The 12,951-nt window shown below is 55.3% G+C and overlaps 7 non-coding genes across 7 annotated transcripts; all 7 read left to right on the plus strand.

The window, feature by feature from the left end:
- Nucleotides 1-717: 717 nt before the first annotated feature.
- On the plus strand, nucleotides 718-908 carry LOC144150284 (U2 spliceosomal RNA). The gene has a single exon (XR_013318479.1). It is a non-coding gene; the product is annotated as a U2 spliceosomal RNA (small nuclear RNA).
- Nucleotides 909-2,296: 1,388 nt separating this feature from the next.
- On the plus strand, nucleotides 2,297-2,487 carry LOC144150285 (U2 spliceosomal RNA). Its single transcript, XR_013318480.1, has one exon. It is a non-coding gene; the product is annotated as a U2 spliceosomal RNA (small nuclear RNA).
- Nucleotides 2,488-3,874: 1,387 nt separating this feature from the next.
- LOC144150286 (U2 spliceosomal RNA) lies at nucleotides 3,875-4,065 on the plus strand. Its single transcript, XR_013318481.1, has one exon. It is a non-coding gene; the product is annotated as a U2 spliceosomal RNA (small nuclear RNA).
- A 1,387-nt stretch (nucleotides 4,066-5,452) lies between these two features.
- LOC144150287 (U2 spliceosomal RNA) lies at nucleotides 5,453-5,643 on the plus strand. Its single transcript, XR_013318482.1, has one exon. It is a non-coding gene; the product is annotated as a U2 spliceosomal RNA (small nuclear RNA).
- Nucleotides 5,644-7,029: 1,386 nt separating this feature from the next.
- Nucleotides 7,030-7,220, plus strand: LOC144150288 (U2 spliceosomal RNA). The gene has a single exon (XR_013318483.1). It is a non-coding gene; the product is annotated as a U2 spliceosomal RNA (small nuclear RNA).
- A 1,387-nt stretch (nucleotides 7,221-8,607) lies between these two features.
- LOC144150289 (U2 spliceosomal RNA) lies at nucleotides 8,608-8,798 on the plus strand. Its single transcript, XR_013318484.1, has one exon. It is a non-coding gene; the product is annotated as a U2 spliceosomal RNA (small nuclear RNA).
- A 1,386-nt stretch (nucleotides 8,799-10,184) lies between these two features.
- LOC144150290 (U2 spliceosomal RNA) lies at nucleotides 10,185-10,375 on the plus strand. Its single transcript, XR_013318485.1, has one exon. It is a non-coding gene; the product is annotated as a U2 spliceosomal RNA (small nuclear RNA).
- Nucleotides 10,376-12,951: the final 2,576 nt, after the last annotated feature.

Below are 12,951 nucleotides of genomic sequence, written 5' to 3' on the forward strand. Positions count from 1 at the left end.
ACGGGTCCCGCGGCCGAGAGAGAAAAGCGCCGGCCGCGTCTCGTCGCTGCCACCGCTCTCGCCTCCCCGAGCAAACCGTCCCGCACCAGTATCAGGTCGACGCCATAGAAACGCGTCGGATCTCCGCAATCGCTGCCCCGAGCGCCTTCCTCGACTAAAAGAAGCGTGCGACCTGGCTGTGCACTGCTTTTTCCGCCGCCACCAAGACCTTGCAGCCGCGTGTGCTCCGCATATCGCCGTTGGAACGCGCGTGCCAACCCGTGCCGACACCCTGGGCCGCTCGTCGACATGTTCACTCGGGTTGCGAATGTTTTCCTTTTTTTTTTTTTTTGTTTGTTTGTTTTTTTTTTTTTTTTTTTGCTTTTCTTAATGGGTTGGCTGTTGTCGATTTTTGTGCTTTGCTCACGATAAGCGACGCGCGCTGCGCCTCTCTGTCGTGTCTTAACGACTTTCCGCAATCTCGTTTCACTGTGCACGTTCGGCGAGCGCGTTTCTGCTTGCGACAAGCTTTTTTGCCAATCGCTAGCTGTCGCGCGCGCGAGGAACGTGCAGAAACCTATAAACGCGTGCCCGCGAGCCTTGCGGTGAAGCTCGATGCGCGGCGACGGCCGCCGCGGAGCGAGTGTCGGCTCTCAATGTTTGGGCTCGCCTTGTGGCCACCATTTTGCTCGTGCTGTCTTTGCGCGTCGGAGACTAATTAGAAATTTGATTAACGTTATCGCTTCTCGGCCTTTTGGCTAAGATCAAAGTGTAGTATCTGTTCTTATCAGCTTAATATCTGATACGAGTCCTATTTGGACTCAAGATATTAAACTAATTTTTGCCATTTGGCGCCGTGAAGGGGCTTGCTCCTCCGGCGCCGCGGGTTGTCCCGGCGTTGCACTGCTGCCGGGTTCGGCCCAAGACCCCCTTCGGGGGGCTGTAATCAAATCCAAAATGAGAGAAACAACCACTATAGGGAAAAAAAGCACTGCACGCTGTGCGCCGCGTTTCGCGACATTCTCTGGCGCTGTGTTCAAGTTCATTTCTCGATACACCGCCTGGTGCAGGCGACGCACTGCTGCTTTTCGGTGCCGTGGTGTGTTTGCGGTGGGTATTTGTTTCGTATACATCGTGTTATATATAAAACTCGGAAATGGCGTCCAAAACAACTACGTGCGTGCATGCGTCTGCTCGCAGCGCGCAAAGTACCACAACGGTAAATACAAAATGATCGCTGCAGTAGGCATTGCTTGCCATACATAATGCTTCGCTGCTGTGTCCTATACTCGAAAACACTCTATCTCTCTCTGTCACACACACACACACTCTCGCTCGCTCGCTCGCTTGCAGCGTCTGAAGCGCTCGCGCAGTTTAGAGGTCAAGCAAAATAAGTGCCGATGCTTGCGCAACTGCCACGGGCTGACCCCTGTACCGCACTGGCAATGGGGCCTTTCTCCGTGTTTGAGGACTACTTTTACGCGATCGAGACAATCTGTTTATACAGGTGCGGCACGCGCGCACACAGACACACAGCTAGTTGGCCCCGCATCTTTTCCGAGTGCTACGAGTTGTGCCGCGCCTCCGCCAGATGGCGCCACGGGTCCCGCGGCCGAGAGAGAAAAGCGCCGGCCGCGTCTCGTCGCTGCCACCGCTCTCGCCTCCCCGAGCAAACCGTCCCGCACCAGTATCAGGTCGACGCCATAGAAACGCGTCGGATCTCCGCAATCGCTGCCCCGAGCGCCTTCCTCGACTAAAAGAAGCGTGCGACCTGGCTGTGCACTGCTTTTTCCGCCGCCACCAAGACCTTGCAGCCGCGTGTGCTCCGCATATCGCCGTTGGAACGCGCGTGCCAACCCGTGCCGACACCCTGGGCCGCTCGTCGACATGTTCACTCGGGTTGCGAATGTTTTCCTTTTTTTTTTTTTGTTTGTTTGTTTTTTTTTTTTTTTTTTTTTTGCTTTTCTTAATGGGTTGGCTGTTGTCGATTTTTGTGCTTTGCTCACGATAAGCGACGCGCGCTGCGCCTCTCTGTCGTGTCTTAACGACTTTCCGCAATCTCGTTTCACTGTGCACGTTCGGCGAGCGCGTTTCTGCTTGCGACAAGCTTTTTTGCCAATCGCTAGCTGTCGCGCGCGCGAGGAACGTGCAGAAACCTATAAACGCGTGCCCGCGAGCCTTGCGGTGAAGCTCGATGCGCGGCGACGGCCGCCGCGGAGCGAGTGTCGGCTCTCAATGTTTGGGCTCGCCTTGTGGCCACCATTTTGCTCGTGCTGTCTTTGCGCGTCGGAGACTAATTAGAAATTTGATTAACGTTATCGCTTCTCGGCCTTTTGGCTAAGATCAAAGTGTAGTATCTGTTCTTATCAGCTTAATATCTGATACGAGTCCTATTTGGACTCAAGATATTAAACTAATTTTTGCCATTTGGCGCCGTGAAGGGGCTTGCTCCTCCGGCGCCGCGGGTTGTCCCGGCGTTGCACTGCTGCCGGGTTCGGCCCAAGACCCCCTTCGGGGGGCTGTAATCAAATCCAAAATGAGAGAAACAACCACTATAGGGAAAAAAAGCACTGCACGCTGTGCGCCGCGTTTCGCGACATTCTCTGGCGCTGTGTTCAAGTTCATTTCTCGATACACCGCCTGGTGCAGGCGACGCACTGCTGCTTTTCGGTGCCGTGGTGTGTTTGCGGTGGGTATTTGTTTCGTATACATCGTGTTATATATAAAACTCGGAAATGGCGTCCAAAACAACTACGTGCGTGCATGCGTCTGCTCGCAGCGCGCAAAGTACCACAACGGTAAATACAAAATGATCGCTGCAGTAGGCATTGCTTGCCATACATAATGCTTCGCTGCTGTGTCCTATACTCGAAAACACTCTATCTCTCTCTGTCACACACACACACACTCTCGCTCGCTCGCTCGCTTGCAGCGTCTGAAGCGCTCGCGCAGTTTAGAGGTCAAGCAAAATAAGTGCCGATGCTTGCGCAACTGCCACGGGCTGACCCCTGTACCGCACTGGCAATGGGGCCTTTCTCCGTGTTTGAGGACTACTTTTACGCGATCGAGACAATCTGTTTATACAGGTGCGGCACGCGCGCACACAGACACACAGCTAGTTGGCCCCGCATCTTTTCCGAGTGCTACGAGTTGTGCCGCGCCTCCGCCAGATGGCGCCACGGGTCCCGCGGCCGAGAGAGAAAAGCGCCGGCCGCGTCTCGTCGCTGCCACCGCTCTCGCCTCCCCGAGCAAACCGTCCCGCACCAGTATCAGGTCGACGCCATAGAAACGCGTCGGATCTCCGCAATCGCTGCCCCGAGCGCCTTCCTCGACTAAAAGAAGCGTGCGACCTGGCTGTGCACTGCTTTTTCCGCCGCCACCAAGACCTTGCAGCCGCGTGTGCTCCGCATATCGCCGTTGGAACGCGCGTGCCAACCCGTGCCGACACCCTGGGCCGCTCGTCGACATGTTCACTCGGGTTGCGAATGTTTTCCTTTTTTTTTTTTTTTGTTTGTTTGTTTTTTTTTTTTTTTTTTTGCTTTTCTTAATGGGTTGGCTGTTGTCGATTTTTGTGCTTTGCTCACGATAAGCGACGCGCGCTGCGCCTCTCTGTCGTGTCTTAACGACTTTCCGCAATCTCGTTTCACTGTGCACGTTCGGCGAGCGCGTTTCTGCTTGCGACAAGCTTTTTTGCCAATCGCTAGCTGTCGCGCGCGCGAGGAACGTGCAGAAACCTATAAACGCGTGCCCGCGAGCCTTGCGGTGAAGCTCGATGCGCGGCGACGGCCGCCGCGGAGCGAGTGTCGGCTCTCAATGTTTGGGCTCGCCTTGTGGCCACCATTTTGCTCGTGCTGTCTTTGCGCGTCGGAGACTAATTAGAAATTTGATTAACGTTATCGCTTCTCGGCCTTTTGGCTAAGATCAAAGTGTAGTATCTGTTCTTATCAGCTTAATATCTGATACGAGTCCTATTTGGACTCAAGATATTAAACTAATTTTTGCCATTTGGCGCCGTGAAGGGGCTTGCTCCTCCGGCGCCGCGGGTTGTCCCGGCGTTGCACTGCTGCCGGGTTCGGCCCAAGACCCCCTTCGGGGGGCTGTAATCAAATCCAAAATGAGAGAAACAACCACTATAGGGAAAAAAAGCACTGCACGCTGTGCGCCGCGTTTCGCGACATTCTCTGGCGCTGTGTTCAAGTTCATTTCTCGATACACCGCCTGGTGCAGGCGACGCACTGCTGCTTTTCGGTGCCGTGGTGTGTTTGCGGTGGGTATTTGTTTCGTATACATCGTGTTATATATAAAACTCGGAAATGGCGTCCAAAACAACTACGTGCGTGCATGCGTCTGCTCGCAGCGCGCAAAGTACCACAACGGTAAATACAAAATGATCGCTGCAGTAGGCATTGCTTGCCATACATAATGCTTCGCTGCTGTGTCCTATACTCGAAAACACTCTATCTCTCTCTGTCACACACACACACACTCTCGCTCGCTCGCTCGCTTGCAGCGTCTGAAGCGCTCGCGCAGTTTAGAGGTCAAGCAAAATAAGTGCCGATGCTTGCGCAACTGCCACGGGCTGACCCCTGTACCGCACTGGCAATGGGGCCTTTCTCCGTGTTTGAGGACTACTTTTACGCGATCGAGACAATCTGTTTATACAGGTGCGGCACGCGCGCACACAGACACACAGCTAGTTGGCCCCGCATCTTTTCCGAGTGCTACGAGTTGTGCCGCGCCTCCGCCAGATGGCGCCACGGGTCCCGCGGCCGAGAGAGAAAAGCGCCGGCCGCGTCTCGTCGCTGCCACCGCTCTCGCCTCCCCGAGCAAACCGTCCCGCACCAGTATCAGGTCGACGCCATAGAAACGCGTCGGATCTCCGCAATCGCTGCCCCGAGCGCCTTCCTCGACTAAAAGAAGCGTGCGACCTGGCTGTGCACTGCTTTTTCCGCCGCCACCAAGACCTTGCAGCCGCGTGTGCTCCGCATATCGCCGTTGGAACGCGCGTGCCAACCCGTGCCGACACCCTGGGCCGCTCGTCGACATGTTCACTCGGGTTGCGAATGTTTTCCTTTTTTTTTTTTTTTGTTTGTTTGTTTTTTTTTTTTTTTTTTTGCTTTTCTTAATGGGTTGGCTGTTGTCGATTTTTGTGCTTTGCTCACGATAAGCGACGCGCGCTGCGCCTCTCTGTCGTGTCTTAACGACTTTCCGCAATCTCGTTTCACTGTGCACGTTCGGCGAGCGCGTTTCTGCTTGCGACAAGCTTTTTTGCCAATCGCTAGCTGTCGCGCGCGCGAGGAACGTGCAGAAACCTATAAACGCGTGCCCGCGAGCCTTGCGGTGAAGCTCGATGCGCGGCGACGGCCGCCGCGGAGCGAGTGTCGGCTCTCAATGTTTGGGCTCGCCTTGTGGCCACCATTTTGCTCGTGCTGTCTTTGCGCGTCGGAGACTAATTAGAAATTTGATTAACGTTATCGCTTCTCGGCCTTTTGGCTAAGATCAAAGTGTAGTATCTGTTCTTATCAGCTTAATATCTGATACGAGTCCTATTTGGACTCAAGATATTAAACTAATTTTTGCCATTTGGCGCCGTGAAGGGGCTTGCTCCTCCGGCGCCGCGGGTTGTCCCGGCGTTGCACTGCTGCCGGGTTCGGCCCAAGACCCCCTTCGGGGGGCTGTAATCAAATCCAAAATGAGAGAAACAACCACTATAGGGAAAAAAAGCACTGCACGCTGTGCGCCGCGTTTCGCGACATTCTCTGGCGCTGTGTTCAAGTTCATTTCTCGATACACCGCCTGGTGCAGGCGACGCACTGCTGCTTTTCGGTGCCGTGGTGTGTTTGCGGTGGGTATTTGTTTCGTATACATCGTGTTATATATAAAACTCGGAAATGGCGTCCAAAACAACTACGTGCGTGCATGCGTCTGCTCGCAGCGCGCAAAGTACCACAACGGTAAATACAAAATGATCGCTGCAGTAGGCATTGCTTGCCATACATAATGCTTCGCTGCTGTGTCCTATACTCGAAAACACTCTATCTCTCTCTGTCACACACACACACACTCTCGCTCGCTCGCTCGCTTGCAGCGTCTGAAGCGCTCGCGCAGTTTAGAGGTCAAGCAAAATAAGTGCCGATGCTTGCGCAACTGCCACGGGCTGACCCCTGTACCGCACTGGCAATGGGGCCTTTCTCCGTGTTTGAGGACTACTTTTACGCGATCGAGACAATCTGTTTATACAGGTGCGGCACGCGCGCACACAGACACACAGCTAGTTGGCCCCGCATCTTTTCCGAGTGCTACGAGTTGTGCCGCGCCTCCGCCAGATGGCGCCACGGGTCCCGCGGCCGAGAGAGAAAAGCGCCGGCCGCGTCTCGTCGCTGCCACCGCTCTCGCCTCCCCGAGCAAACCGTCCCGCACCAGTATCAGGTCGACGCCATAGAAACGCGTCGGATCTCCGCAATCGCTGCCCCGAGCGCCTTCCTCGACTAAAAGAAGCGTGCGACCTGGCTGTGCACTGCTTTTTCCGCCGCCACCAAGACCTTGCAGCCGCGTGTGCTCCGCATATCGCCGTTGGAACGCGCGTGCCAACCCGTGCCGACACCCTGGGCCGCTCGTCGACATGTTCACTCGGGTTGCGAATGTTTTCCTTTTTTTTTTTTTTTGTTTGTTTGTTTTTTTTTTTTTTTTTTGCTTTTCTTAATGGGTTGGCTGTTGTCGATTTTTGTGCTTTGCTCACGATAAGCGACGCGCGCTGCGCCTCTCTGTCGTGTCTTAACGACTTTCCGCAATCTCGTTTCACTGTGCACGTTCGGCGAGCGCGTTTCTGCTTGCGACAAGCTTTTTTGCCAATCGCTAGCTGTCGCGCGCGCGAGGAACGTGCAGAAACCTATAAACGCGTGCCCGCGAGCCTTGCGGTGAAGCTCGATGCGCGGCGACGGCCGCCGCGGAGCGAGTGTCGGCTCTCAATGTTTGGGCTCGCCTTGTGGCCACCATTTTGCTCGTGCTGTCTTTGCGCGTCGGAGACTAATTAGAAATTTGATTAACGTTATCGCTTCTCGGCCTTTTGGCTAAGATCAAAGTGTAGTATCTGTTCTTATCAGCTTAATATCTGATACGAGTCCTATTTGGACTCAAGATATTAAACTAATTTTTGCCATTTGGCGCCGTGAAGGGGCTTGCTCCTCCGGCGCCGCGGGTTGTCCCGGCGTTGCACTGCTGCCGGGTTCGGCCCAAGACCCCCTTCGGGGGGCTGTAATCAAATCCAAAATGAGAGAAACAACCACTATAGGGAAAAAAAGCACTGCACGCTGTGCGCCGCGTTTCGCGACATTCTCTGGCGCTGTGTTCAAGTTCATTTCTCGATACACCGCCTGGTGCAGGCGACGCACTGCTGCTTTTCGGTGCCGTGGTGTGTTTGCGGTGGGTATTTGTTTCGTATACATCGTGTTATATATAAAACTCGGAAATGGCGTCCAAAACAACTACGTGCGTGCATGCGTCTGCTCGCAGCGCGCAAAGTACCACAACGGTAAATACAAAATGATCGCTGCAGTAGGCATTGCTTGCCATACATAATGCTTCGCTGCTGTGTCCTATACTCGAAAACACTCTATCTCTCTCTGTCACACACACACACACTCTCGCTCGCTCGCTCGCTTGCAGCGTCTGAAGCGCTCGCGCAGTTTAGAGGTCAAGCAAAATAAGTGCCGATGCTTGCGCAACTGCCACGGGCTGACCCCTGTACCGCACTGGCAATGGGGCCTTTCTCCGTGTTTGAGGACTACTTTTACGCGATCGAGACAATCTGTTTATACAGGTGCGGCACGCGCGCACACAGACACACAGCTAGTTGGCCCCGCATCTTTTCCGAGTGCTACGAGTTGTGCCGCGCCTCCGCCAGATGGCGCCACGGGTCCCGCGGCCGAGAGAGAAAAGCGCCGGCCGCGTCTCGTCGCTGCCACCGCTCTCGCCTCCCCGAGCAAACCGTCCCGCACCAGTATCAGGTCGACGCCATAGAAACGCGTCGGATCTCCGCAATCGCTGCCCCGAGCGCCTTCCTCGACTAAAAGAAGCGTGCGACCTGGCTGTGCACTGCTTTTTCCGCCGCCACCAAGACCTTGCAGCCGCGTGTGCTCCGCATATCGCCGTTGGAACGCGCGTGCCAACCCGTGCCGACACCCTGGGCCGCTCGTCGACATGTTCACTCGGGTTGCGAATGTTTTCCTTTTTTTTTTTTTTTGTTTGTTTGTTTTTTTTTTTTTTTTTTTGCTTTTCTTAATGGGTTGGCTGTTGTCGATTTTTGTGCTTTGCTCACGATAAGCGACGCGCGCTGCGCCTCTCTGTCGTGTCTTAACGACTTTCCGCAATCTCGTTTCACTGTGCACGTTCGGCGAGCGCGTTTCTGCTTGCGACAAGCTTTTTTGCCAATCGCTAGCTGTCGCGCGCGCGAGGAACGTGCAGAAACCTATAAACGCGTGCCCGCGAGCCTTGCGGTGAAGCTCGATGCGCGGCGACGGCCGCCGCGGAGCGAGTGTCGGCTCTCAATGTTTGGGCTCGCCTTGTGGCCACCATTTTGCTCGTGCTGTCTTTGCGCGTCGGAGACTAATTAGAAATTTGATTAACGTTATCGCTTCTCGGCCTTTTGGCTAAGATCAAAGTGTAGTATCTGTTCTTATCAGCTTAATATCTGATACGAGTCCTATTTGGACTCAAGATATTAAACTAATTTTTGCCATTTGGCGCCGTGAAGGGGCTTGCTCCTCCGGCGCCGCGGGTTGTCCCGGCGTTGCACTGCTGCCGGGTTCGGCCCAAGACCCCCTTCGGGGGGCTGTAATCAAATCCAAAATGAGAGAAACAACCACTATAGGGAAAAAAAGCACTGCACGCTGTGCGCCGCGTTTCGCGACATTCTCTGGCGCTGTGTTCAAGTTCATTTCTCGATACACCGCCTGGTGCAGGCGACGCACTGCTGCTTTTCGGTGCCGTGGTGTGTTTGCGGTGGGTATTTGTTTCGTATACATCGTGTTATATATAAAACTCGGAAATGGCGTCCAAAACAACTACGTGCGTGCATGCGTCTGCTCGCAGCGCGCAAAGTACCACAACGGTAAATACAAAATGATCGCTGCAGTAGGCATTGCTTGCCATACATAATGCTTCGCTGCTGTGTCCTATACTCGAAAACACTCTATCTCTCTCTGTCACACACACACACACTCTCGCTCGCTCGCTCGCTTGCAGCGTCTGAAGCGCTCGCGCAGTTTAGAGGTCAAGCAAAATAAGTGCCGATGCTTGCGCAACTGCCACGGGCTGACCCCTGTACCGCACTGGCAATGGGGCCTTTCTCCGTGTTTGAGGACTACTTTTACGCGATCGAGACAATCTGTTTATACAGGTGCGGCACGCGCGCACACAGACACACAGCTAGTTGGCCCCGCATCTTTTCCGAGTGCTACGAGTTGTGCCGCGCCTCCGCCAGATGGCGCCACGGGTCCCGCGGCCGAGAGAGAAAAGCGCCGGCCGCGTCTCGTCGCTGCCACCGCTCTCGCCTCCCCGAGCAAACCGTCCCGCACCAGTATCAGGTCGACGCCATAGAAACGCGTCGGATCTCCGCAATCGCTGCCCCGAGCGCCTTCCTCGACTAAAAGAAGCGTGCGACCTGGCTGTGCACTGCTTTTTCCGCCGCCACCAAGACCTTGCAGCCGCGTGTGCTCCGCATATCGCCGTTGGAACGCGCGTGCCAACCCGTGCCGACACCCTGGGCCGCTCGTCGACATGTTCACTCGGGTTGCGAATGTTTTCCTTTTTTTTTTTTTGTTTGTTTGTTTTTTTTTTTTTTTTTTTTGCTTTTCTTAATGGGTTGGCTGTTGTCGATTTTTGTGCTTTGCTCACGATAAGCGACGCGCGCTGCGCCTCTCTGTCGTGTCTTAACGACTTTCCGCAATCTCGTTTCACTGTGCACGTTCGGCGAGCGCGTTTCTGCTTGCGACAAGCTTTTTTGCCAATCGCTAGCTGTCGCGCGCGCGAGGAACGTGCAGAAACCTATAAACGCGTGCCCGCGAGCCTTGCGGTGAAGCTCGATGCGCGGCGACGGCCGCCGCGGAGCGAGTGTCGGCTCTCAATGTTTGGGCTCGCCTTGTGGCCACCATTTTGCTCGTGCTGTCTTTGCGCGTCGGAGACTAATTAGAAATTTGATTAACGTTATCGCTTCTCGGCCTTTTGGCTAAGATCAAAGTGTAGTATCTGTTCTTATCAGCTTAATATCTGATACGAGTCCTATTTGGACTCAAGATATTAAACTAATTTTTGCCATTTGGCGCCGTGAAGGGGCTTGCTCCTCCGGCGCCGCGGGTTGTCCCGGCGTTGCACTGCTGCCGGGTTCGGCCCAAGACCCCCTTCGGGGGGCTGTAATCAAATCCAAAATGAGAGAAACAACCACTATAGGGAAAAAAAGCACTGCACGCTGTGCGCCGCGTTTCGCGACATTCTCTGGCGCTGTGTTCAAGTTCATTTCTCGATACACCGCCTGGTGCAGGCGACGCACTGCTGCTTTTCGGTGCCGTGGTGTGTTTGCGGTGGGTATTTGTTTCGTATACATCGTGTTATATATAAAACTCGGAAATGGCGTCCAAAACAACTACGTGCGTGCATGCGTCTGCTCGCAGCGCGCAAAGTACCACAACGGTAAATACAAAATGATCGCTGCAGTAGGCATTGCTTGCCATACATAATGCTTCGCTGCTGTGTCCTATACTCGAAAACACTCTATCTCTCTCTGTCACACACACACACACTCTCGCTCGCTCGCTCGCTTGCAGCGTCTGAAGCGCTCGCGCAGTTTAGAGGTCAAGCAAAATAAGTGCCGATGCTTGCGCAACTGCCACGGGCTGACCCCTGTACCGCACTGGCAATGGGGCCTTTCTCCGTGTTTGAGGACTACTTTTACGCGATCGAGACAATCTGTTTATACAGGTGCGGCACGCGCGCACACAGACACACAGCTAGTTGGCCCCGCATCTTTTCCGAGTGCTACGAGTTGTGCCGCGCCTCCGCCAGATGGCGCCACGGGTCCCGCGGCCGAGAGAGAAAAGCGCCGGCCGCGTCTCGTCGCTGCCACCGCTCTCGCCTCCCCGAGCAAACCGTCCCGCACCAGTATCAGGTCGACGCCATAGAAACGCGTCGGATCTCCGCAATCGCTGCCCCGAGCGCCTTCCTCGACTAAAAGAAGCGTTCGAGATGGCTAAGTTCGAGAAGTTCGAGATGGCTAAACCGGTCCCCAACTTCGTCAGTGTGAAGGGGGAAAGGGTACAATGTGAGTATAAGGGTGTGCGGCGGGTCTGTTCGCGGTGCGGGCAGCAGGGCCACAGCGGAGTTGACTGCAAGGTGCCCTGGTGTGTGAGGTGTGGTGTGTTTGGCCACAGCGCTGGAGAGTGCACGGAGCGGTGTCGGCGGTGCCAGGGCGACCACGCTACGGCCGACTGTTTGCGACCGCGGTCCTACGCGGCCGCACTCCACGACTTCCCAGCTCTACCGAACAGCGCAGCGGCGGCTACGGGTGCGAACGCGGTGGTGGACAGCAAGGTGGAGCGGAAGGTACAGCCTGACGAGAACGACGGAGACTCCGACGACGGAGCGAGCTCGTTTGTGTTTGGTGAGGCACCCTCCCCGCTTTCCCCATTCGGAGACAGTGACGACGACCTTGCTTCGAGTAGCGAGAGCCAGCGAAGGGACCTAGCTGCTGCTTCAACCTCGGAGGCCACGACGAGCTCGTCGTCAGAGCCAGCAAGCGCCCGGGAGACCTCGAAGGAGGTACCGGCGCCGCCCCTACCAGCCCGCGGCCGCGCAAACCCCTTGCGTGGTAACAGTAAGCCGGCGAAAGCAGTCAAGCCGGGCGGAGCGGCCGCAGCCACTCCTGCAGCAACACCGCCCCCGGCTGCCTCGCAGACGACGCCCGGAACCGCCCCCAAGGACCCCAGCACGACCGACGACCTGCCCCTCGATTCCCAAATGGACACCACGAACAATACCCGCATCGACCCAACGAAACGCGCCCTGCCCTCGTCCGCCGACTCGGACAGCGCCGGCGAAAATAGTAAGAAGTTGCGAGTCCCTGACCAGTCTGTTTAGTTTATCTTCGGTTGTGAAAAGAAAAGTATGTCAACGATAAGTAGCGCATTAATTATTCAAATGCTGGTGCACCTTCTTTCTTTGAATGCCCAAGGCTTTCGAAGCGCGGACAAGCAAAGAGAGATTATGCACTTCGCAAGGGCGCAAAACGTTGACGTTCTTTTCTTGCAGGAGTGCAATTTTCGCACTTCTCGCGATGTTTCCTTGTTTAAAGAGCGCTTTTCAGTTGATGCTTTCTTTACGTTATCAGACTCAGTTGCTTCGGGTGTTGGCGTCGTTTTTATGCGCTCGAGCATGCGCACCCGAGCCCACTGTATCTTTGGTTTCGACGGCCGCACTTTGGCTGTTGATTTTTATCTGTTTTCGCGTCGCGTTCGCGCAGTTGTTGTGTACGCGCCTGCGCAGCGCAACCTTTCTTCTAGTTTCTTTAGTTCGCTCGATATGTTTATGTTGGAGAGTTACCCTTGTTTTTTGGTCGGGGATTTTAACTGTGTGCTGGACCCGCAACGAGATGTGCGCGGGCCGGGCCAGGGCAGGCCGTATCGTGGTGCTCGTGAACTTTGTGAGCTAGTATCGAACTTTCGCCTTCGAGACGCGTGGGTGCACTTGCACGGTAGCCAGTTCGCGGCGACGTGGGCGAGGGGGATAGCGGGTAGCCGGCTGGATAAGTTTTATTTTCCCCCCGAGCTCACGAGCTGTCTGGTTAGCTGCGAGGTGCTCGCGTTCCCGCAGGGGACTCCGCGCGTGTCGGATCACTTTCCGCTCTCGTGCAGGCTACAGTGCGCCGCCAGCGTACCTCGCCACGACATGTGGCGCATGGACCTGGCCTTGTTGACGGACCCC

Source organism: Haemaphysalis longicornis, unplaced genomic scaffold, assembly GCF_048455015.1.
Source record: "Haemaphysalis longicornis isolate Haplotype H1 unplaced genomic scaffold, Haemaphysalis longicornis Haplotype H1 scaffold_8, whole genome shotgun sequence".
NCBI classification, from domain to species: domain Eukaryota; kingdom Metazoa; phylum Arthropoda; class Arachnida; order Ixodida; family Ixodidae; genus Haemaphysalis; species Haemaphysalis longicornis.